The sequence below is a fragment of the Myotis nattereri genome (assembly GCF_964212035.1).
Source record: "Myotis nattereri genome assembly, chromosome: 3".
In the NCBI taxonomy this organism is placed as follows: domain Eukaryota; kingdom Metazoa; phylum Chordata; class Mammalia; order Chiroptera; family Vespertilionidae; genus Myotis; species Myotis nattereri.
The window spans coordinates 154,504,588-154,529,869 of record NC_138077.1 but is presented as its reverse complement, the minus strand read 5'-3'; the positions used below and the strand labels follow the sequence as shown (position 1 = coordinate 154,529,869).

The window sequence follows — 25,282 nt, the reverse complement described above, 5'->3', positions numbered from 1 at the left end:
CTCTGGAAAGTAATTTGCCATCTTCCTTTTCGCCTTGAATTTTCAGAAATTTATTCTTATTTGACCTGACTTATGAAAGGTCAATAAGGCAGAAGCATCTTGAAAGCTGTTCTTCTGTAATCACTAACCAAGGCAGAGCAAAACACTCCCATCAAAATGTAAAATGTGAAGCCCTCCTTCATAGAGCACACAATAATCTCCCAATCTCTAAAAGACGCTGTTCTATTTTATTTCTGAAAGAATTTTCCAGAAAGTGGAAGCAAATCTTTTTAAAGAAACATAGAAATATGGCTAACTATGTTCTTGCTAGGAATTTCTTTTTCAAATCAAACTCCACACATTTCCAGATGTGTGGACATTAGTATACAGTAAAACCTCTGCTCACTGCATCTTAACTAACCTGGACCCTCAATGCACTAGAATGCTTCTGAACTCATCATTTATTAGGAAATAGCAATAGTAAAAACATTAAAAACAAACTCAGCTATTTCCACATAATGGGATTATGTAACCATCTAATCTAATAAAAGACAAAAAGGGTAATTAAACGTACCTCCCATACGCTTCCCATTGGCTAATCAGGGTGATATGCAAATTAACCGCCAACAAAGATGGAGGTTAATTTGCATAGATAGGCACAATGATGGGAAGCGAAAGGGAACGAGGGAAGAAGCCGCCTGCTGCTGACAGAACCCAGGTGGCAGCTAAGAGCCGGAGAACTGGGCTGCCTTTGCTGGCTTCTGTGATCAGAGAACTGGGCCGCCTTTGTGGGCCCTGGGCCAGTAATTGGAGAACCTGGTCGGGGCAGGGAAGAGGCGGATGTCCCCTCTTCCCTGCCCCGCCCGGCTTCTCAGATCACTGATCACCAGTGATCAGAGAATACCCAGAGGCAGGGCCAGAGGCCGGGCTGCGTCGCTGCCTGGAGACATGATCCGGTCCCCTGGGGCGATGCAGCCCGGCCTCAGAAGGAGACCCAGAAGGAGACGAGGGGGACCTGGCTCCACATCACAACCCCGGCCCCAGAAGGAGACCCAGGGGCCTCCCAAGAGGGGAGTCTCAGTGGTCAGATGGCGCAGTGTCGGGACAGGAATAAAGACGGAGGTGACTCAGATGCCTGGCCGAAGCATTAGACCAGCCAGCAGGGCCTTTCAGCCGGGACTTGGGGTGGGGGTGGGGTGAGGGAGGCGAGCGGAAAATAGAGAACTATAACTCCCAGGAGGCTTAGCGGCCGGTGCCTGGATGCCTGGCCCTGAAATCGGATGGGGCGTGTAGTTTTGTGAGCCACTTTAAACTAGAGGTTTGCAAGGTTGGAAGTTTTGCACAGGGAGCCAGGGAGAAAGGGAGCTGGAGCAGAGAGAGGGGTCCATGGCAGCCGTGGGCTTTGAGTTCTCAGCACCTCCCTGCTCGGAGCTGGTGCTGCCTCCGCTGTTCGGTGGTCACATCCTGGAGAGTGAGCTTGAGAACCAAGTGGGGTTCGTGTCTGGGGGTCTGGGCAGCTCCAGTCTCCAGGAGCGAGTCGAAGAGGAGGAGACAGCCCAAGGCCAACGGAGGCGGTGCCAACGGGAACTCAATCACAGGAAGTACCAGGCACTGGGTCGGCACTGCAGGGAGATCGAGCAGGTGAACGAGCGGGTCCTGAACAGGTTCCATCAGATACAGAGGATAACACGGAGACTCCAGCAGGAGCAGAGGTTCCTCATGAGGGTGCTGGACTCCTACGGCGACGACTACTGGTCCAGCCAGTTCACCATCTAACTGGAGGACGAGGGCAGCCAGGGCACAGACGCCCCCACCCCAGGCAACGCTGAGAACGAGCCTCCGGAGAAAGAGGGGCTGTCCCTGCTCAGGAGGACGCCAGCGCCCACAGAAGCCAGCAGCCCGGCTCCTGGTGAGGGGCCCAGCAGTTGGAAGAGGCGGCAAGTGCCACCGGAAGGGCGCAGGGCGGGAATCCTGCTGACTCCGGAGCTGGCCCCCGTGCAGATAAAGGTGGAGGAAGACTTTGGCTTCAAAGCCCTCGAGGCTCTGGACTCCAGTTGGGTTTCTCGGGGGCCAGGCAAGCTGCTTCCCTACCCCACCCTAGCCAGCTCCCCTTTTGACTGACCCCCCAATAAACAGACCCCATGCTCTCCTTGGAAAAAAAAAAGCTTATAGAGGCATGCTTATAGGATCAAATAGTATAAATATAGATGTAACAGGACAATAAAAAGAGAACCTGGCTACGATGATCACCTGAACGCTGCCTCTGTGTCATTCCTTCTTCGCCGACTCTGTCCACACCTTTGGGAACCCCTGAACCTGCTGGGGCTGGACCCCAACATTCCTCTTCTTATAAGGACTTCAGTGAGATGGGCTAAGGGTCCCACTGGAACTGCCTCAATTTAATGTAATCCCCTCTTTAAAGATCTTATCTCCATATACAGGTACATTCTGGGTTCTGGGAATTAGGATTTTAACATACATTTTGTTGATTACAACCAGCATGTTTCAGAAAGTAGATTCCTACAGGGTTATTTACCAAACATTCAGAAGTATTTTTAAAAGAGCTAAGCCCCTCGCCCACCGCATGGGCCCCTTTCGGAGAAGAGTGAAGGCCTGGATTCGGGGTGCCAGCAGCCAGGGGAAGGGGCCCCCAAGGGTCCCCAGATTGTGAGAGGGCACAGGCCGGGCTGAGGTACCCACCCGAGTGCACAAATTTTTGTGCACTGGGCCTCTAGTCCTATCTAATAATGGGCAAAGATGGTAATTGGCTGTACCTTTGCTATGCCTCCCATTAGCTAATCAGCACAATATGCAAATTAACCGCCAAAAAAGATGGTGGCTAATTTGCATACTACAGGCAGGACGGGACAGCAAGTGCTGCCAGCGCACCGCCATCCAGGGCAGGCCAGCCCTGGAAGACCCAGAAGCTGGGCAACATGAGATCAGCATCCAGCTTGGCTGTGTGGAGGGAGGGAAGGGGAGGGGCCTCGGGCCCGAGTCCGCAGCAAGGGACCCTGGGCTCGCAGTGACCTGAGCCTAGTGTTCGTGCCGAAGGAGGGGAGGGGAGAGCCTTGGGCCAGAGTCCGTGCCCTGGCCGGGAGGAGGGAGAGGAAAGGAGGGTCCTCAGGCTGGAGTCCGCAGTGAGGAACCTTGGGCTTGCAGCGACATGAGCCCAATATCTGCTCACTGGCCGGCTGGAGGAAAGGGAGGGGGCAGGGGTCTTGGGCCGGAGTCCGCAGGGAGGAAAGCTGGGCTCGTGGAGTCTGCCTCCAGGGATGTTCAGCATCCGTGCACCGACTGGGTAGAGAGGGGGGTGGGGGGCCTCAGGCTGGAATCTCTGGAGAGGAAAGCTCTCTGGGCTCCCAGAGTCCACCTCCAGGGATGTTCAATGTCTGTGCCCCGGCCAGGTGGAGGGAGGGGAGGGGAGGGGCCTTGGGCTGGAGTCTGTGGCAAGGAATGCTGGGCTTATAGCGACGTGAGCCCAGTGTTTGCACTCTGGCTGTGCGGAGGAAAGGGAGGGCAGGAACTTTGGGCCAGAGTCCACAGCAAGGAACGCTGTGCTCACTGTGACACAAGGCAGCGCCCACGCCGAAGGAAGGGAGGGGAGGGGCCTCGGGCAGGAGTCTCTGATGAGGGATGCTGGCATCATTGCAGGCCCGGCTATGCCCCCCACCCCCCGCATGCATGAATTTCGTGCATCGGGCCTCTAGTTTAATAATATGATGCTTATGGTTTCTGGTTTGAAATCATACTCAACTCTCTTAGTCTGATCTAAATTAGAGAGATTTAGAAAAGGAGGGGGAGTCTAAAACTCAAAACACTATATATTAGAAGTTGATAGTGACTCTATTCCCAAAATCTGGAATAAATTTACTAACTGTGAAGAAAATAGAACTAGATTTAAGGGTTAATCATGGACTGGTTATGCTCTGGTGCTGGTTAGCTTGCCTGAAAGTAAATTAAAAGATCCTCATCTCCATTTCCATAACACATGCAGAGACACATATACACTCAGTAAATTGAGTTTAATATGCTGAGTTGAGAAGTCCAGTAAGTCAATTGCATATCTGGCGATCCTTCCAGGCTAGAGATAGACTGGAGATTTTTCTGGATACAAGAGTCATTAAAATGATGGCAAGGATAAATTTGTCCAAAAAGAGCAGAAAGGGAAGAGAACCTAGAGCAGACCCACAAAGCGGAGGGAAAAGGACTCACAAAGGGGACTCACAAAAGGGACTGAGAATTGCTGGCTAGAGAATAGGTACTAGACGTCAGGGTGGGGCAGGTTATTTAGAAAGAGAGGAATCTATCCACTGGTTAAGTGCTATGAAGTGTCAAGTAAGATGCAAGCTACAAATATTTATTGGGTTTATTGATGACAAGAGGGTTATTAATGGCCTCAGGCAGGGTTTCAGTGGGCTTATGGGGACTGAAGCCACGTAATAGCAGTTAAAGTAGAGAGTAGGAGGGGTAGAAGTATAAACACAGTGTAAGGACAGCTCTCTCCAGAATTTGCAATGACTGATCCTTTTGTAAAAATTTCTTGCACAGCTTAAAATGCCATTAGACTACAGCCTTAGAATTTCTAGGTCAAAGGAGAGACCTATTTTTAAAATTTTTGATAGAAAATGCCAAATTGTCCTCCCTGGTATTAACTTTTAAAACAATTTCCAAGTTAATCCTGAAATCATTGATTTAACTCAATCTCCTTCACTTTTTACATCTGTATCAAAGCAACATTCAAAAAGGATGACCTTCGGGCATTGCAAGAGCATAAATAATTGAAAAACTGTTGAGATACTTCATTCATTTCTTCAACAAATATTTATTGAGAATCTAATAGGTTGTAGAAGGTGAGATGATATTTCAATAAAACAAAGAACTAATGCTTCAAGTAAATAAGAAAAATAGTTCATCCATAATTACATATGTAACTATAATATTACAGATGTGTTAAGCATTATTAAGAAAAATACTACAACAGAGGAGCATAATCTTGTCTAGGGGTCAGAAAACAGCCTGTGAAAATGAAAGTGTAGAAGTTGGCCAAAGTGCTGGATTATCTGTAGTCAATCTAATCACCACCACCACCTCCCCCACCCCCCAACAACACACACACACAGACACACACACACCCTCTACTGCAATCTCCCTGGTATATCAGAAGAATGTGGAACTATATTTCCCAGAATCCACCTTCCTTAGTAGTTCCAGTTAAGTCTGAAACCACGTAGGAAGGCAGAAGAGGAGAAGAGGCAGTAACAAAGATTCTAGACCAGACTATAGAGAGGAGGTTTGCATCAGATTTGGGCTGAGTCCCTGTAAATTATGTGCTTTAGTGCTATAGGCAGGTGCAAGGATTGCTGGCAACTTCCCAGAGATTAGTGCGAAAGCCTGAGCTTGGTGAGATTGAGGCCCAGTCCTTCCAACGGTATGTAAACCCCTAAGACCTTGGTAGAGGAGGAAATGTGTTTCAGAAAGAAAGAATCCTGAAGCAGGAAGTCACTTGGTCATTTTGGGAAGAACACTGTGAAGGAAGCACAGTGAGCAACAGAGAGAGGAGTAGAGTGGAGACTGGCCAGTGGAATCAGATTATTCAGAGAATAATGGAAACCCTCAGCACCCTTTCTAGTAAAAGATTTGTGAAAGTCTTTAAAATATTTAGGATAGCTTCCCTTTAATCAGAAAACCTTATCACCCAGAAAAGCCCATTATCCAAACATTGGCTTTGTAATGAATACTTTACTACTGAATTCATAGTTGTTGTTTACTATTTAATAATTTTAATATTTTGTAGAGCACACGAAGAGGCCTTAAAGATGTTTTACTACTTCCTTCAATACATGCTCAGCCTTCCTCTCTTTAATCAATCCACGGACAAATATTTATTGAGCAGCTTCTTTGCACAAAGCGCTAGTTAGACACTGTGGGATTATATCTGATAGAGGATGAGGGGGGAAATCAGTAAACAGTTGAAAACCAACATAATAGAGTGTTCAGTTCCTATGTCTAATTTAAAGAATGCCTCTTTCGCCGGAACCGGTTTGGCTCAGTGGATAGAGCGTCGGCCTGCGGACTGAAAGGTCCCAGGTTCGATTCCGGTCAAGGGCATGTACCTGGGTTGCGGGCACATCCCCAGTAGGAGGTGTGCAGGAGGCAGCTGATCGATGTTTCTCTCTCATCGATGTTTCTAACTCTCTATCGCTCTCCCTTCCTCTCTGTAAAAAAATCGATAAAATATATTTTTTTAAAAAAAGAATGCCTCTTTCAATAAAGTATAAGTCCATTAAATTTGTATGAGTAAGAGTGAGCAAGTGTATGTAGGGTGACTGCCATATGCTAGGTCCCCAGCCAGGAGTGTCCTGCTCCCCCTTTTTTCTGGAGTTCCTAATCACTCGTCGAGATACAACCAGTTGTCACTCCTGGAATCCTCCTAGACTCTCCAGTGGCTCTATCTTTCTCCTCCAATCAGAAAGCCATTTGTGCTCATCTCTACTACTGTACTGGGCACATTTTCCTACTGGGCACATGTTTACCCTATACGTGTCCATGCAATAGGAGCAGAATACTAATCTTCATTGTGTCATCCATGTTGCCTAACAGGCACTTAATAAAACTTTTCATAAATGGATTAATTTGGTGAACAAATTACAGAATCACTTGGCAAGAATACACTGCTTTACAAAGATAATGTGTCTTGAGGGAGCACTATGGACTTTCCTTAGAGAATTATCTTGTTTCTTTTTCTTGAGGATTTGGGCATTTTCTGTTTTGGTCGGATGTCCTGAATTATGTTGTTGTCTTCATGGGATCCTCGTCCTTTTGCTTACTGACTGCCATCTTGTATTTCTGGCCCACGCTTTGACAGCAACTAGAATCTACGAGCTGAAAATCAATAATGCGAGGCCTTCAGACAGTTGACCGATGCTCTCAAAGAAACCGCTTTCCTGGTCTCCGTGGCAGTCACTGATCAGAAAATGTAAAACTGGCGAGCCATGAATAGAAACAATGTAGTCAGCCTCCCGGTGTCTTTGCATGAGAGGGTTTTTATATTGGTTTCCTGTGTTTAAATTCTGTGATATTTCTCAAGCCCTGGAGAGGGATGCAAAACGGGTGGGGTGGGACAGAAAGGGAGAGGGAAGGGGAGCGCTGAGTGAAAATGGTGAAGTGTGCAGATTTGTGTTCATTTGTTTGCTCATTGCCACACTAACCTTCACCAGTCCTTAAGCTTTAGGGACCCTAAATGTAAATTTGTTCTTTAACATAACATTTTCCTTGTTCAAGTATAAGTGACACTCGAGTAGACATGAAAGATTCGAGACTTATTACTTGCAAGTTAGCATTTTACTGCTAATGTAGCCTGCCACCCTTTACCTCCCAGTTTTATGGTTGTCTAATTATAGCCGGAGGCCCATGGTGGCCCTTTGCTACTTCAACTGGAATGTAGCTTCCAGTGAATTCTCCCCATTAGGACCTCCCGCTGAGTTATTGATTATTAAGGTAATGCACTTTTAGTGTCGTATCTTTAACATGGAAATGTAAAAATGAATGGCTTGCAATTCGAGGATTAAAAAAAAAAGAAATAAAAAAGAAAGAAACTTTCCTGAGAAAGAGTCCTCCATGCTATTTAGGTTGCCGTTATTTTAAAACCTGGTCAGACAAAGCACAGTTTACCTGTCCAGTGATTTTATGAATGGAATTTCATTCTTACATGTTTTAATCTCTAGTCTAAAGGAAGACAATTTGACGTAGAAAAAGCTGGCAATTGATATCTAAGAAAGGAGCGAGAGGGAGGATGGGAAAACTAGAGAGGGAGGAAGAGAGGGAGAAAGAGAGGGAGGGAGGCAAGAAAGTCAAATTTAACAGGCTGCTTTTTTAAGCAAAGAAAATACAGAGATGTTCCCTTTCTAGGCAAAAAACAGGTGTCAACCTTCATATTAAGGAAGCGTTCTGACTATGGGCATTTACTCCAGGCGGCAGGAAACAAAAGAGAATGAGAACTGAAGCCTCTTCGTTATTTAGATGGACGCATAGGACTCTACGTTACATCAGAACAATCCTTTCTGGCGATTCTCCATGGAGGCCCACACACAAGATAAATACTGGCAAATGGCAAGCAGGATGTGGACTCTGTTAGATAAATGGTCTGTAGGTGAGGCTTCAGTGACAGAGGTTCCTCTCTCCTGTGAAAACAGAAGACAGTTTCATTCTTAGAGCTGCTGTTCAGTGCTGCTGCCCACCATTAAAGCTACGGCAACAGCAGAGGTGGAAACGGACTGGTAGGTGAGTAATAAGGAAAAGAGGATGAATTGGGTGGGCACCTCCTGTATCTGAGCTTGAGTGCCCAGACTAGCACCTTATTTTAAGTGAATGCAGGAATCAGGAGCTGATAAATTCACTTGACTCTTGGAGAGGAAACAGAATCATTGATCACCCTTTTAACTGCAAAATCTATCGAAAATAGACCCTACAGTCGGTCTCACAGGTGCTCATGATGAGTTTTTGAGAATTTGGAATACTGCTGTCTCCGCATGCCTGATCAAGATAAAATGCTCTTTGCCTGTGAGTTTCATAATGTATTATCTGAAAGCATGCTGAAAATACAAAATCCTATCCAAGTGTTACAGTGTATCATTTCATTGTTGCATTTCCTTTCTTGAAGAAAGTAGTACCAATTTGCAAAGTTAAGGGAAAAAGCTAAATCTAACCCTCAGAGGTGGGCTGCCTTTCACTTAATGATTTGGGTGGAGGCATTTGAATCCTAAATGGTCCAAAGAGGGCCAATTATCATTCAATAAGTATCCTAAGCATTAGTATTATTCATCAGCCAGGTTCATCTGCAGATCTTAAAACGTTTGCCAAATAAGTACCATTAACCAGGCCCCTCTGGATGAGATCTCAGGAGGAGATCTCAAGGCATAAAGAGATTAAGAGACTCAGCTACAGATGTAGAATATGTGGAGGGTCAAGGATGTGCATCAAACAAAGCCACTGACCTACCAACTAGACTCTGCTTTGTCTCAGAAGCCCAGTACCCTTGAGACCCTTGAAAGTAAAGAAGGTGTTAATAGCCATTAATTAACTTAAGGGTGGGTCCTAGTTTAATGGGAAGGTGCTGACTTTTTTATTAGCAGAAGGAATGTTTTTAATTGGATTTGATAATAACACCCTCTGAGCCTTATAAACACCAGAACAGTTCTTACACTATAAATTTCAAATTCCAGACTCGTGTTGCCAAGAAGAAAGGACAATAATGCTACTCTCTTCCCTAAAGAGAGAGGCAAGGCTAAGATAAAAGGGAATCCTGGAGACGCTAGCGTTGAAGGAGGTAGGAGTCAGGTAGGGACCTGGGACTGGGGGTAGTTTGCTTGAGACCAAGTGGGCTCACTACCAGCACCCTCCGCTCCCCCCTCACGAAGGGACTCATACTGCTTCTGGTGAGTTGCAAATGTTTTATGAAGCTATTTTTTCTTTTAAGATACGTTTCTTGTCTCTCTTTTTTGTTTTAATCCCCACAAACTTTTAGCTCTCTTTTAAGCAAACTGTATGCTGTAATTAAGTTTCATTTTTTTTGCATTGACTCCACCGGATGGAGGGTGCCATAAATCATCTGAACAAATGTTCAAACTGAAAACCTCTCTGTGAGCACCATAATTTAAGTGAATTCATTCTCGGTTCATCTCTTGGAGACATGATCTCATAGCATCTGTTCTGAACAAAGATGTCTGTCCTCACTACCTGGGAAAAGAGCAGTGAGCTATCCCAGATTACTTTGGATAGGATCTTTCCGCATTCATTCGTTCAAATATCTACTTTCCATATTTGCAAAAGATTGACTGTGTGTGTGTGTGTGTGTGTGTGTGTGTGTGTGTGTGTGTGTGTGTTGGGAGAAGTGTTTTAAAAAGTGTGGGTCATTTATTGTTTTCCTGAGCAATCATTCTTTTGTTCATGTGTCTGGACAAAGTTGGTGTTGCATAAGCAAATTGCTCCGCCCCTTCTCTGGGCTGCACTTACAGCCAGCAGGATAGGAAGTTCTGGCTATGGCTACAGGGGGTGGGTGGAAGGTCTCCTTTGCCATCTCCTGGTTGTTGCAGGGCACTGTCATGAGGGCAGGAACCAGAGATGTGTCCTGTGGGAGAGATTCATTGGATGGTTTTGTTGTGCCCTATGTTGATTAGTTTGTATAGTGAGCACTATCTTAAGATAAAAAATAGACTGCACATTGTTATAGCTTGCGTTGTCAAAAGCAGCAGAGGCTGTTTAGTCTTAGCTTACACACACTAGAAACACCACCAAGTGTAACACCATGCAACACAGCTGCTTCTATCCACCACTTGCCAAGGTGCACTTGGTGTTATGGGTCAGCATGCCGTTATAGTTATTTATATTCTTAATTAATGTAAACTGAAACAGGTTGACACACTCCAGTTGACCAGAGGCTCCACCACTCCCTATAACCTAGACTGAGGGCGGTCTCTTTTGGTTAGAGTTTAAGGATATTGCCAGAACATTTTAGCAAGTATAAAAAAGGTACATAGCCTGGCTGGTGTGGCTCAATGGTTGAGTGTCTACCTATGAACCAGGAGGTCAAGGTTCGATTCCCTGGTCAGGGCATATGCCCGGACTGTGGGTTTGATCCCCAGTGTGAGAGATGCAGGAGGCAGCTGATCAATGATTCTTTCTTATTATTGATGTTTCTGTCTCTCTCTCCCTCTTCCCTCCTCTCTGAAATCAATTTTTTAAAAATGTATGTAGTTCAAATCATCTGAGAGGACTAGTTAGTAGATTGAAATACTGAATCAGGATCATCAAGACTTTGAGAAGCTGGATTGTTGGGCTTATTAACAAGATGGTTTTTAACAGGGATAAACGAGAAGTCCTTCACTTATACTCACTAGACCAGCTGCATAAACACAGAATGAAGGAGGGTTGGTTTTATAATAATTATGCATGTGTTTAAAAAGATGTAGGCTCTTTAGTTGACAGCAAGTTCAACATGAATCAATCGTATAAGATGTAGCTGCAAAGAAGTTTTTTAACAATATGAGGTGACACCTCTGGAAGTGTAGGATCCAGATCAAGGGACTGATGTGTCTGCGTGCTGCACTGTTTATACTTTAAGAAAGACATTAACCAACTGGATCTCATCAGAGAAGTCAGCTGAATACAGGGACTTTAAAACCATTTCCTGTAAGTAACAGCTGAAGAAACATGAAATATTACCCTGATGAGGAAAAGACTTGGGCATCTATGATTACTTTTCTCAAATATTTCAAAGGCTTCCCTTTGGAAGAAGAACCATTTTGTTCCCTCCTGACCTAGAAAGAGAATTAGACTCAATCTATAAGATCTTTGTAAAAGTGTATACCTAGTTTCCTATTTGTACTTCTTTAACTAACAAGTCAGTATGGAAATCCATAATAATTTGTTTCATTTAAAGATGATCTCTTCATTGTTCAAATCAAGAAATACTGTACCTGCCGAAACCAGTTTGGCTTAGTGGATAGAGCGTCGGCCTGCAGACTGAGGGGTCCCAGGTTCGATTCCGGTCAAGGGCATGTACCTGGGTTGCAGGCACATCCCCAGTGGGAGATGTGCAGGAGGCAGCTGATCGATGTTTCTCTCCCATCGATGTTTCTAACTCTCTATCTCTCTCCCTTCCTCTCTGTAAAAAATCAATAAAATATATTAAAAAGAAAAAGAAATACTGTACTTACATTATTTTGCTTTCTTCTGGCAGGGCAGACATAAAGAATGGAACATAACTGACCCAGAGTGCTACATGTGCAGAGAAGTTGTGAGAGAAAGCTAGACAGTCTGGTAAGGGTCTGAAGGCAGAGTACCTGAAATGCAACTCTCTCAGATTGAATTTTATTTTGTAGGTAATGCAAACAACTAAGGACAAACAAGAGGCATGTCATGATAGTCCAGAAGCAAAAAGGACTTTATTAGACCTTATGGGTAGAAAATATCAATTTAGGACACCCAACCACTGATGTGGGAGTCATTTCTAGGTCATTCAACCAAGACTCTTGATCTGCAACAAACCTATTAGGTGGGCACATGGGTAAGGACTGAAGAAGCAGTCCACAAAATGAGGTGGCTAAATAGCCCCTAAATCTATTTGTTTTAGTTAAATTTCTTGAGCATGGATTTATCTGCTTTTGACTTGTTATTTGGATGTCATGTAGTCATAGAATACATCAATAAGAGTGGAACTGACAGTATTTCTAAAATTCTGGCTCTACCTTGACCTTGGGCATGCATGCAAAATGTATTCAGTTAGTATATTTTCACTCTCTATTAAAGTGGGAACAATTCACATGTCTACCACTAGTTTCCCAAACCAAGTGCAAAACCAAATCAATGATAGGTGGATTAAGGTATGCTATTTTATGCTTTCCAGGTTTAATGAATGAGAAGGACCCTCTTACTCATTCATGAATTTTAATCACCAGTGTTCTGATCCTTATACTTTGCTTCACCCTAAAGCTGTTCTGGGTGGTGGTGGGAGGGAGGGAGGGAGAGGCGTTAAGACATTTATAACAGAAACTTACACAACATAGGTTATTATGACTACAATTGTACTATTTTTATGATTCTTGATCCTATGGTAATCCAGGGGGTAGCTAATAACTCCCTTGGTGAAACTGTTTACCCATAAACCCTTTCATGAAGGCTGAGTAGCAATTAAGGTAATGGTTCTGGTGTAGGTAGAGGTAAATGACCTCGTTAAGGACTCAGCCTGAATGGTACCCTGGTGGCCGGAGGATGTTACTGAGCAGCAGCTTACTCACATGGAGTGTTTTATGCACCATATCTCAAGCCCCCTCGCATTATTGTTTGCTTACCATCCTTCACAGAGTGACATGGGAATGCTGGGTTGGGGTTGGGGTAATGTGTGCATGCGTGTGTGCCCAGAGAATTGTAACTGCTGGCTAGAAGCCTACACATCTTGAACAGTAAGTTCACTTACTTGGGTGACAGCCACCGCCCTCATTCTCAGGAATTAGTGGCATTAATCTTGGCTTAACCACACTCAAATCCTATAATCACTCATCCACTGATTTGTTTCAGCCAATGTCATAAATCCATCCCAATCCTTTACCTATGAAGAGAGAGAGCAAACCCTGGAAAGAATTATTCACTTGACTAGCCTGCTGGTGCTGTCATAAAACACTACTTATCATTAGCACTTCAACCTTTAGTGGCTCTCCATTATGGGACTTCTGGTCCTTTACTCTCTGTGTGTGGTAAGCTCTTCAAAAAGAAAAAGGCATCCTCTAAGATGATAAGATGTTATCATTCAATGCCAACAAAATGGCCACTGCTGCACAGGGTCCTGCCTATAAAACCTTTGCTTCAGGTGGCAAAAGCCTTGAGCGTAAACATAAGCAAGTTTTTAATGCCACCTCTAGGTCCACAGTCTAGGTCAGTTGTCGGCAAGGTCATTAGTCAACAGAGCCAAATATCAACAGTACAACGATTGAAATTTCTTTTGAGAGCCAAATTTTTTAAACTTAAACTATATAGGTAGGTACATTGTTATTAACTTAATTAGGGTACTCCTAAGGCTTAGGAAGAGCCACACTCAAGGGGCCAAAGAGCCGCATGTGGCTCGAGAGCCGCAGTTTGCCGACCACGGGCCTAGGCTATAGTGTTCACCACTCCCCACAGCAGAGAGCTTAGCCTGGCAGTGAGAGCAGTTGAGAAGAGGATCTGAGTTGACCTCAGAGGGAGGACAGCAATTCTGTCCATAGGTTCTAGCTGGTGTAACAACAATAGCATGGACCATAGTGTGGTGTGTGTGTGTGTGTGTGTGTGTGTGTGTGTGTATGCACATGCGTACTTGTGGACATGTGTATTCACATGTGCATTTCATTAGTCTTCCCAGACCAAAGGCCAGTTGCCTCTGTTGTAGGGCTGGCTAAGTAGAGCCATGGCTCTTATTAAAGTCCTGGTAATGGTTTGAGCCATATTGCCAGGAGCATGCATGCATGAGCAGCTCACCCATTATCTTAATCTTTCACTAAAACCAATGCCACTCTTACAATTCAAACATAGCCTTTGCTCTAACATCATGCTCTGACACTGTGACAAATTGTTTCACCTTCCTTATGAGCCAGGACTTAAAGGCTTCAACTAATTTAGGAAACAATCTAGTGACTAAAAGAATTTTCTTAGGACCCACATCAGCAAAACTCTACAATGCCATCATTCTTCAAAGAGCCAACAAATTTCAATGAGAAAAGCGTACATTTTCCATTAAGATTCGGGTTTTGTATAATATCACTCTTTAGGCATCAAAAATAGGAATGACTAACCAAAACCATGTCAAAATCATAAGAAAGAGGAAAGAAGCAATACAGATTGCAGAAGCCATCATTTCTGGTCCAGATGGCATACTTTGAGTCTGAAAATCCATTAATAGATTGGCGGGCTGTTTTTGTGTTTTGTTTCATTTTTAATACTCCACACAGGTGGCTTGATTTGTCTGTCCACAAAGGGATTATAACTTCAGAGTCAGAAAAGGACTCAGTCTTCAATGCATCCTTCACGCCATCTGCCTGGCAGCTTCCAGGACTGGATAGCAGCAGGTCAGAGGGGAGGAATATTTGAGATTTCAGGGGCCAGGGCAAGAGGGAAATAGTTCCTGTTTCCTCCTATGGCCCTAACTGCTGCCTGCTGGATTAGGCACTCCCAGCATGCAGCCCAACTGGTATTTCCTAGTTTCTATGACTGTTGTTTCTTGATCCTCCCTTTGGAGAAATGAATAATCCTCACTTAACCACTAGTTAAGGACCTTACTTCCACCTGGAACATGGCAGCAAACAAAACACAGAGCTCTTGATGCAGTTCAAGGCTAACTTTTGGGCAGGAAAACATCCACATACAGAAAAGAAGGGACAAATAAGCTAACATTCATATATATATATATATATATATATATATATATATATATATATATACTCCCTTTGGAAAACTTAGAATTAGAAAGCAGGAAGGCATTTTTACTTTGGGAGTCAAGAAGAAAAAAATATATGCATAGCAATACAGTGTGGCTAGAATCAATTGTGCTATGAGGAAAGTGTTAGCGAAGGTGGTTCCTGAATGGCTCACTTCACAGGACCCAGCACACTCAGGTAACAGCTGATGCCCGGCGTCAAGCTCAGGAGCTAGAACATGGCAGGAAACAGATGGTGTCATATTTCCTGGGTCTCACTGTCCAGTTGAGCTCAGCGCCTGCCAAGTACAAAATGAAATGCAGAGCACTGCACACATGGCAAGCTGGGTGGCGACCGTGGCAGCAACAGCAAGTTCAGGAGAAAGCGGAGCCTCTGAGGCACAGGTGCATTCTTATTGAAGAAGGGCACAGGGTGGAACTGGCAGCAGGAGGTCGCTCTCTCTTTTCATACATTTAACAGACAGAGCAGAATGGTTTGCAAGTCAGATGCTGAGATAAGCAGTAGAAATTCAGTCACAGCAAAAACAAGATAAACAACCAGGTGAACTCTTGAATGGCCAGATGGACAGTCAGGTCACAGGTCATCAAATCAGTCACACAGTGCCACATAAAGCAGCAGGCTGGCACTAACAGGGAAGATCTCCTAGCAGGCTAGTGGACAGGCATGCAGGGCACAGCAAAACCACCTAAGAAGAGGCTGGGCGGGGGGTGGGGGGGGAGACAGGGTGGAGGGTTCTTCTTCAAACTTTATTGGCCTGGCCTGCATTGCCATTGCTTCTTTGGATTAAGTAAATGTCTGCAGAGAAAATCTGTTCCCCTCCCGGGATGCATCATGAACACTCATGAGCAGCAGCTTCTACATATGTTATGTGTGTCTTTGCTCATTAGCATGCTATAAACAAATTACTAGTTAGCCATCTTCAGCCATGAGCAAGGTTCTGGGGCCTATTCTGAGACCCATAAGTGTTGATGGGTTAGAGAAAGGGAAAGGAAGAAAGCTTGTGGAGCTGTAAGGAGCAATGTGCAAAGGAAGTCTAGGGGTGCAGAGGACAACAAAAACTATCTTAAAGAAAGGTCAAGGAGAATGTGGGGAAAAAACCTCACCAACTGGAGGCAACATGGCAGAGAGGAAACATCTGAACTTCAGAGTCAGCCAAATCAAGTTTCCAGCTTTCCCAGGTTTGCAGCTTTGGACAAGGACTCCGCCTTCCTGGATCTAGGTGTTCCCATTTGTAAGATGAGAAAATGGGTCTCTACCGTGAGTTGTGAGTATGACCTGGACTCATGGGTGGGAGGTGTCTAGAGAATGACAGCAATTATTTCTTGAAATTTAGCTTAAGGTGAGCCCTCACTTACAGAACCAGACTAGCTAGTGCATGACACTTGCTGGTGCAAATACTAGATCAACCAAAGTCACTTAAGCAGAATGAGAGATAATGGATTGATTCATTTATTAGGAAGTCTAGGGGCACAGTAGACTTCAGGTGGATGATCCGAATGATAACATGAAGGCTGTCTCCCCTTCTTCAATTGTTAGCTCTGCTTCTCTTTATTTATCAATATCTTTCAGTCCCAAAACAGTTGGCTTCTTTCATATGATCAAGGAATAAGGTGACAAGATCCCCTGGTTTTCATTGTCCTTACCACCCAGCACATGGACCATTTCTGACCAGTGCATCTTTGCTCTGTTATAGACCCATGGATGTGTGTGGACTTGCACAGGTCCTGCAAGTTGTGGTCTTTCTCTACCTACCCCCTTCCTGACTTTCTCTTTAGCCATGTTCTGGATGTCATGGAACTGCTGATTATGAAGCCTTGCCCTAAACCTGTACCATGTAGCACAAGCTCTAATATTTTATCTGACTTGTGTCAGCCCCACCTTGAACCATACTTCAGAGGAGCTGTGTTGTTGCTCACTGATACGCCCAGATGTGGTTCCGTAGCTTTCCATTCCAGTTTTCTGCCTCTCTCCTTTTCCCTACATTTCTCACTTTCATTCTGCCCAAAGATTCCCAGATTCTTGGAATTTAGAATCTACACTCACTGTTCTGTTTCTCTGTCCCATACTTCTTTTACCGAATCCTCATGAGAGGATCCTCTCTTTTTCCACAGTGTGGGAGATCCTCTCTTTTCCCATCATGGCAGTGGGCACTGACAGCCTCATGTGGCAAATGTCTACTGCCTTGGAAACTTTAGTATCCGAGTCAGCTGAACCTTACCTTCCGTGGTGGGAGCATGAGACTGCCATGTAACTTGTATGCAAAGACCATCCATTCATAACTTTGAAAAAAATTAGAGGAAACTGGCCCCACTCTTTAGTAGCTTTCCTCCTCCATGAGCCCCCAGGGTAATAAAAGATATAACAAAGGAATATTTAGACATATACGAAAAAAGTGGAACTGCTGGCAAGATGGGGTAACTTGTTCAAACCGTAGTTTGCTCTATTTCCCCCCTTTTATGCTTGCACTAAGCAGACCAGAGGCATAAGAGGAATTAATGTTTAACAAGTTGAGTAACTAAGTGTCTGCGAATGAACCCCCCCTTAGGCTCTTACTGAAGTGGGTGTCATCTGTAAATGCAGTGTTTTGTGGAGGCTTGAAGGCCTGTAATGGCATATCATAACTATTCTTTGAGAAATTACCGGCAGAGTCGCACTGATCTCCTTTTAGCTCTTTGAGGACTCTTCAGTTGCTAGGTTCTCAAGACTTACAGGGCCTTCCTGAATAATAGCTAAACCCAGGACTTAGACTATCCACAGGCTCTCCATTCTGTTCAGGAAATTGACACCCGCTACAGCTTCATCCCAGATACACACCACCTGAGAGCACAAGTAGAGGAAGAATTCACATGTGCATTAAAAAGAACCCTGAATTATAAGAGAACATCAGTGTCTTAATTCAGTGATAGTGAACCTTTTGAGCTCAGCATGCCAACATTTTGAAAAACCCTAACTTAACTCTGGTGCCGTGTCACATATAGAAATTTTTTGATATTTGCAACCATAGTAAAACAAAGACATATTTTTGATATTTATTTTATATATTTAAATTCCATTTAACAAAGAAAAATCAACCAAAGAAATGAGTTCGCGTGTCACCTCTGACATGCGTGTCATAGATTCGCCATCACTGCCTTAGTTTCTACTCACCAAGAGTTGGGAGGACTTGGGCAATCACACCCCCTCTTTGATGCATATATTTCTCACCTACATAATTAAGAGGTTGTAATTTCATACTGGTGGAAGTGGACTAGTATATCAACAATAGAGGTGTCCACGGGGTGATGTATCAGCTCAGAATGTAGCTAATACCTAAAACGACTCTGAGCTACTTGGACAAGGTACCATGTCTTTGCAGTGTTTGTTCCCAATACTCGTGGTCTGGCACATAGCGTGTGCTTATAAATACGAGTTGGCTAGATGGATTGATGGGTGAATGGATGTAAATGACTAAGGAAAAATATTCAGACAATTTAGTGTGATTAAGTAATATTCTGGCCAGAGAGAAACTGAGGATAAAACCTACATTTGTTCAGAATCATGTGTAACCCACATAGATCTTTGAGGCACTTTTGAAATTTCTGCTAAAACCAGTGGGAGTGAATTGTGTGCATAAACGTTAAATGTTGCCCATACTAAATTGAGTAGTATGATGAACCTTACAATAAAAGGCTTTTTATAAATATTTCCATGCTATATTAAGTCTAGGGACAGGTTCATATTTATTCTTCTGCCTCACGGCTACAGTCCTCTCTAAAATTTTTGAAAGCATGAGATGAGGATATTCAAAGTCATCCTATCAAATACAATGTGACTTTGAAAGGAGGTCACTTGAATAGTCTCTTTATACAGTTCACTTATAAATAAATGCCGATTCATCAGGTTGGTTCTGAAAAGAGCACTGGGTTTTTTGACTCAAGGTACCCCACCTACCACTCATTCATTTATTTGATCATTTATTAATTTTTTTCAACAAATGATAATGAAGCCCCGATTGTGTGTTGGGCACTGTTAGGGAATGTTGGGTGGGAAGAAGGAGAGAATTCAATGGGCACACAACACACACATCCCATACCCGTTTAGTTCACAGTACACTTTTATTCCCCTGACCCCCACCATCTTTTCTACCCCTGGCTTTTCCAAGAGACATGAAAAGTAGAGAGAAACGTGACTAGTCACCTTAGTTCCCTTTCCTTACTTTTGAGAGGCACCCTCACCTGTGCTTTTTAAAGACATGGATGCACACACAAAGCTGGCTGGAAACACAAGTTTTATGGATCCTGAATCTAATGATGAGCCAGGCTACACAGTCCTGTGGATATTACCAGAGACTCTGCTGTAACAAAAAATAGAGTAGAAGAACATCTTAATATCCAAAAGCTCAGAGGATTTCTTCTAAAGCGGTTTACTCCCTTAATATCATTGGCAATTCAAAAATCAATGTAATACAAGCAGTCACTAGAAACAGACCAAATGCCCAACAGGATAGAAGTCAGTTCTGTGACACCTTCACTAATAAGGGATGACAGTGAACAAGCAATAAAACAGGCTCCAGGACTTTTGTGTATGGCATTCCCTGCTTGGAGAGGGTGTTGCGTACTAGCATGGCAGAACTAAAGGACAATAAAGATCATTTTAAGGCATTCTTCCGGATGAGTAACCTAGAATAGCACTGCTCAGCTGAGAATTAAAATAGAGAGTTGGCAAGGTCTTCCAGGAATGTTTTGCCCCAGATTTTAATTGCTGATAACTGCCAGCAAGTGTAGCCTTAGGAACAAGGGAAAGTAGTCATCTTGGTGTGGAGTCCAAAATATCTACTCATTTGCCTGTTAGTCTCTCTGACCTAGCTCCTCTCTTTGAATTAGCAGGAGTACATATTTAAAACCGAACACACTGGGACTCGGTGGGCATTTACACTGGCCAGTCTCTCAGCCTGAAGTGTTTTTCCTCCCAAAATCCCAGGGTTGGCTCCTTCTGTCTAAAGTCTCACTCGTTCATGGAGGCCTTCTCTGGGTACAACCTTGAAAGAGTTGCCTCTGTCCCTTACTCTGTTGTACTTGTCCTTGTCTTCCTAACTAGTTAGCTGTTATCTGTCTCCCCAACTAAGAGGTAATTTCAGTAAGGCATATACTCTTTTTTATATTGTTCTGCATTATTTCCAGAGACCAGACAATGGCTGACACATGGTGGGTATTTAATAAATCTTTGTTGAATGAATAAATGAATGAATGAATGAATGAATAGACTTTTTAGTTTGAATCCGCCCATTGGTTCTCTTTCCTCTACAAAAACAAACAAATAGATCACCACAGTAAAAGTCAGAAGAAGAAAAGTACAAGACTAACTCTGCCATTAATTAGCTGCATGATTCTCGCAAAGTGAGTGAAACTTCCTTGGTCTCGGGTTTTTTTGTAAAATAAAAGCCAATGATGTGGGGTTTTCACTCATTGGGTTCCCATGAGGAGAGGTTTTTATTTCCCCAAGTGCTCCTGATACCCTGCACCACCCCTCAAGGTGGTGTCATGACTTGGGTGATTGATGAGCTAGGCAGAAAAACTAGACATGAATAGCTCAGCCCCTTCCTCTTCACTGTGTTTTGGAATTGGCAGGCTTGCAGAAAGTACATGTTCTTGTCTGCTTTGGGCCATGCAGTAGTAACCTTTGTGATTAAATCCATGCCCCTCTTTGGGGAGAGGAAGGGGTGTGGTGGTCCAGTGCTGCCTGTGGCTGAAGGCTGAGTCCGTCTAATCCTGGGTTCAGCGTTGGCAGACGTATTATGCTTTCCTCCTATACAGCATTCTCCAACCCACCCTTTATCAGAAATAAAATGATATTTTGATCTCCATCTGCCTATGTTTTGTTGATCTCAACTGGTTCAAAACTCTAGTAGGAAAAAGAAGGATATTATATATTGATTCACTTATAAAACAAAACAAAAATATATATATCTCCTCCATGGCACTAAATATAAATAAATATCTATATTATGTTTTTTAATGAAATGTATATATTAATAAAGCATGGGTATATGTTTCTCAATGTGGACATGAGTGCCCCATTTTGCCAAGAAGTATAAAATGTGTTATAAATAGATAGACATAGATATAGATAAAGATAGAGATAGAGATAGATGATAGAGATAGAGATAGAGATAGAGATAGAGATAGAGATAGAGATATATTAGATACATACACATACATACTCATAGAAAAGGAGAGAGGGTATCCTAAATTATGTGTGTATATGCATTTCTCTCTCTAAGTAAATAGGGAAGGATGATTACAAAACTGGGGAATATGTTTTTAGAAAAATAGGAATAGAGCTAAAAATGGAAGGCCTAATTAACATGGATGGTCATCTAAAATAATTGGGTAGTAAGAGTATGTTGTAAGAGATGGGTCAGTTACATTTTAAGAGAACGCAATATGCAAATTCTATACCTCTCCCACCACATCTAGATGACTCTACTAGCTACAGCAAGATGTTTCTGAAGCATAATGGGGACACTAGAAAAGTTAGGTGGGCCATCAGAGAAGCTGTAATGATGGGTACAGTAGGGGAATCCTGGAGAGGGGCTAGCAGTGGAGGAGAGATGGACAGAGGTTGGAGGGGCTGTCAGTACATCAGGTGAAAGCCAGACATCCTCCCTGTATGTAGTGTCATGTCCATCTTGACGTGCTTACAAAAGGGCCAAGGACATACTCTTAAAGAGAATAAAATGAAATACATGTCTTTTATTCAAAGTTGCAAATTTTTTTCACACTGAAATTGGATGTGTCTTATGATTGATGATGCATCCTATTTTAATTGACGATATTTTTTTCTTGGTGTACATAATAGTGCAGCTTATAATTAATAAAGTGTTCAATTTCAAAAATATAGTAGTTTTTGCACAGTTTTTGATAATTTGTTATAGGGGAAGGAGCTAAAAACATGGTTTAGTGAGGTATGCTTGCTCAGCAAAGGTCAGTTAAAACATGTGCTCTGGTGTGCCACTGGCCAATCTTACTTGAATGGAATCTGGGAATATGTACGAAGAGTCCATAAAGCTTAAATCCTTCTTTGCAGGAGTCTCATTTTATGAAATAAATATATATATTTAAATGAGGAAATCATAGAAAATTTGTTTATACAGATGTATTTTAGACTTCATTTATATTGAATCAAAAATATCCTAAAATATTCAAAAAGTAAAGTTTAATTGAATAGATTATGGAATATGCATGCAGTGAAATATTATACAGCCATCAAAAAGAAAATTTGAGTCAATATTTATGTGGAAAATGCTAATAAGATAATGTTAGGTTGAAAATAGGATATAGAACTGCATATTTGGTATTTTCCTACTTTTGTAAAATATTCAACATGCACAGAAAAGACAGATTATTAAGTGCAGCAAAGTGCTAACAAATATATATATATATATATATATATATATATTTTTTGCTGATGGACAATCAGGGGATTATTTCTATATTCTGTCCTTCATTTCCCAAATTATTTTGTAATTAACATCGACTACTTTTATAACTGTAAGCATCTTTTCCCCTTTCCAAATGTAGTTTGTTTTCTCTCCTCAGTCCCTCTTTCTCCTAATTCAAAAATCACCTGCTTTTGACCACAAACTAGCTCTTCCTTAAACTTTTAGCCATCCTCTCAGCACAGCGAACCAAGGGCCATAAAAACTACGCTTTACCCTAGATGACAAATCATCTTGGTCAAAGAAGTCCTCTCAGATTTCCTGGGCATTCAAGTCCAGACATATATCTCTGACTACTCACTTTCTGAGGGTCTGCCTATACCCTGAGGAAACCCTGACCCTCACAGGAAAATGGTCCCTAAATACTTGTAATGGAAGATGGCATCCGATGCCAGAATTGAGACTTTATAGAAACTCTCATTTGTTCTCTCTATACTTGACCTTGGCTCATCCCTATCCCTGAAGAAATGTCATTGTCTGCACTCTCTGAATAGTGGGAAGGAAGAAGAGGGCAAATTGCAATGAAGAGAGAATGTGGAACATGCTAAAGGGTTTTGCCTCAGGGAGGTTAATAAAAGCTCATCAAGGCATCCAGGAAATGCAAAAGTTTCTGTAATAAAGGAGGAGGTGGAGAGATTTTAAGTCAAAACAAATAATAGGTAATAAGACTTAAAAAAGACTTCATGCAAAACAAAGAGTAATATAAGATTCCTTCAATCCATCTTTGGAAATTAAGTACATAGGAGACACGAATCCCTTTCTCAGTACAGCTGTAAAAAGTGAAACTAGAGAAGCCCAAGCAATACTATAATTGTGTAACTGTCCACACCAACCCAATTTAATCTGTATATCATGCTTCCATAAAGGTGCTTTAGAAAATTAAAGCAGGACAGGACTGTTAATTTCTGTTTAGTCAAATGTTACAGCCATTTTCCAACTCTGACTCTCTCATAAATGGTTTGCAAATATATGTTTTATTCCTTGTCCAGTACTGTAATTGCCAATGACGGAACTGAACTCAGAACAGGTAAATCAGGATGCCCAGGGGTAGTGCCCACACATCTGTATTTTTGAAAAGCCCTGAGGTGATTCCAACACGCTACAGGTAGCAGAATGCTGACCTAAATTATCCATTACTAAGAAATAAGCAGGGAGAATCAAACACTTAACATTAAAATGGTAAACATAATTTTACTATTCAAACACAGCTTCAGTCTTGATGGAAGAAAGAAAAGCTACAATTTGAATGCCAAATTATACACTGCTTTTATACACACCTTTCCAGCCAAAGCCCAAAATAACCCTGTGAAGAAAACAGACTAGGTTTTATTTTTTCTTTCCTTTCTTGTATTTTTTAATTGTATTTCCCATTTACAGAGCAGTCATAGAGGCTCAGAGCTACTTAATGACCTGCCCAAGTCCACACAGCTAGACAGCAGTGGAGTGCTCCTACTCAGTCATGTGCCGACCGTAGGAAATGCTCTTTTTGTGGCCCAAGTCACCATCCCAGTGATTGCCAGCATCTCTTCAATTATTGGCCCTCTTCCCTCTTCCCATGGCTCTCTCTGTAGCCAAGGCTAGTGGTTGACATTTTTTTTTTTTTTTAGCATTCACTGTTATGTCTCGATACAAATGAACACTGACATGTTAAGAAAGTGAAACTCAATGCCACTGATTAAGAAACTGTCCTCTAATTCGCCTATCTGACACTCAGCGTTCAAAGATGCACAGGTGAAAATCTCTATCTGGCTTGACCTGCATATGAAAGAAATCCCTTTAAATGTGGGCATTTATTTGAAACCTTCAAAACCATAACAATGTTATTATTTGCTACGCTTATACTCTGCTAAAGATGTAAGTTTTATCAATCCTCACAATAACACTACATAAGATAGATACTCTTCTTATATCCTTTTATAGGTAGGAAAATAACAGCATAGAGAAGTTGGGTATTTTACCCTAAGTCATTTCAGTTACTAGCATTTGTCACTCACTCAAGGAGAGAGCTGGTCAGCCATGAGACTTTCCATCTCTTTCCCAATAGTGTCTTGTAACTGGTGCTTATCCAATCTCTCTAAACTCCTAGCAAAAGGAAAAGTGCATTGTTATCAGAATTCAAATGCATGGGTGTTTCTTTTTATTTTCCATACCTTTGAAAATGGTGAGAGTCATGCCAATCCCTCCCCTATGTGTACAAGTTGTGCTGATTGAGAGCCTTCTCTTATCTCACTTAGGCCTTCAGTGACTCTCAAGCCCTGTTCTTGCACTGTGGCTCCACTTCCCAGCTATCAGGTGTCATATGTACTGGAACAATTGGCACGACCCTGTAAACCTCTTGAGAGAGAGATCATGCCTTTTTATCTTCTCACTCCAATGCCTCTCTTTGTACACTTAAGAAGACAGGGAAGAATTAACTTCCAGAGCAAAAGGTGGGTAGAGAACATCAATAACAATGACATCAGTTTAAGACTTTAAAACTAATTCTATAATCAAATTCCTTTAATGACAAGATGGTACAATGTAATAAAAATATACCCGTGCAATTATTAAATAAATTTGGGTTGAAAAACTTGATAACTTATCAAGGGCAAATGACGAATAGGAAAAAAAGTTAAGAATTGTACCAAAAATATTCTACTAATAATTTCAGCTTTTTGATAATTATCTAGAGAGGAAACAAAGAAAATCATGGATTTTTCCACTAATCAGAGTTTTAAGTATTTCTTTTCAATGTTAATTTAAGTTTAGTTTTTTTATTTTTATTCCCTAGCCAGTGCTTTAATAAAAGCAAACAGTATGGGAATGTATAAAAATTTCAATTGCTTTTTAAATTAAGAACCAAAGACATGCCTTTATAGTC

The 25,282-nt window shown here is 42.4% G+C and overlaps 1 pseudogene across 1 annotated transcript; it reads left to right on the top strand.

The window, feature by feature from the left end:
- Positions 1 to 640: 640 nt before the first annotated feature.
- Positions 641 to 2,100, top strand: LOC308515512 (TCF3 fusion partner-like; annotated as a pseudogene). The gene is made up of 2 exons: positions 641 to 782; positions 1,325 to 2,100. The product of its transcript is annotated as a TCF3 fusion partner-like (transcript).
- The last annotated feature ends 23,182 nt before the right edge of the window (positions 2,101 to 25,282 follow it).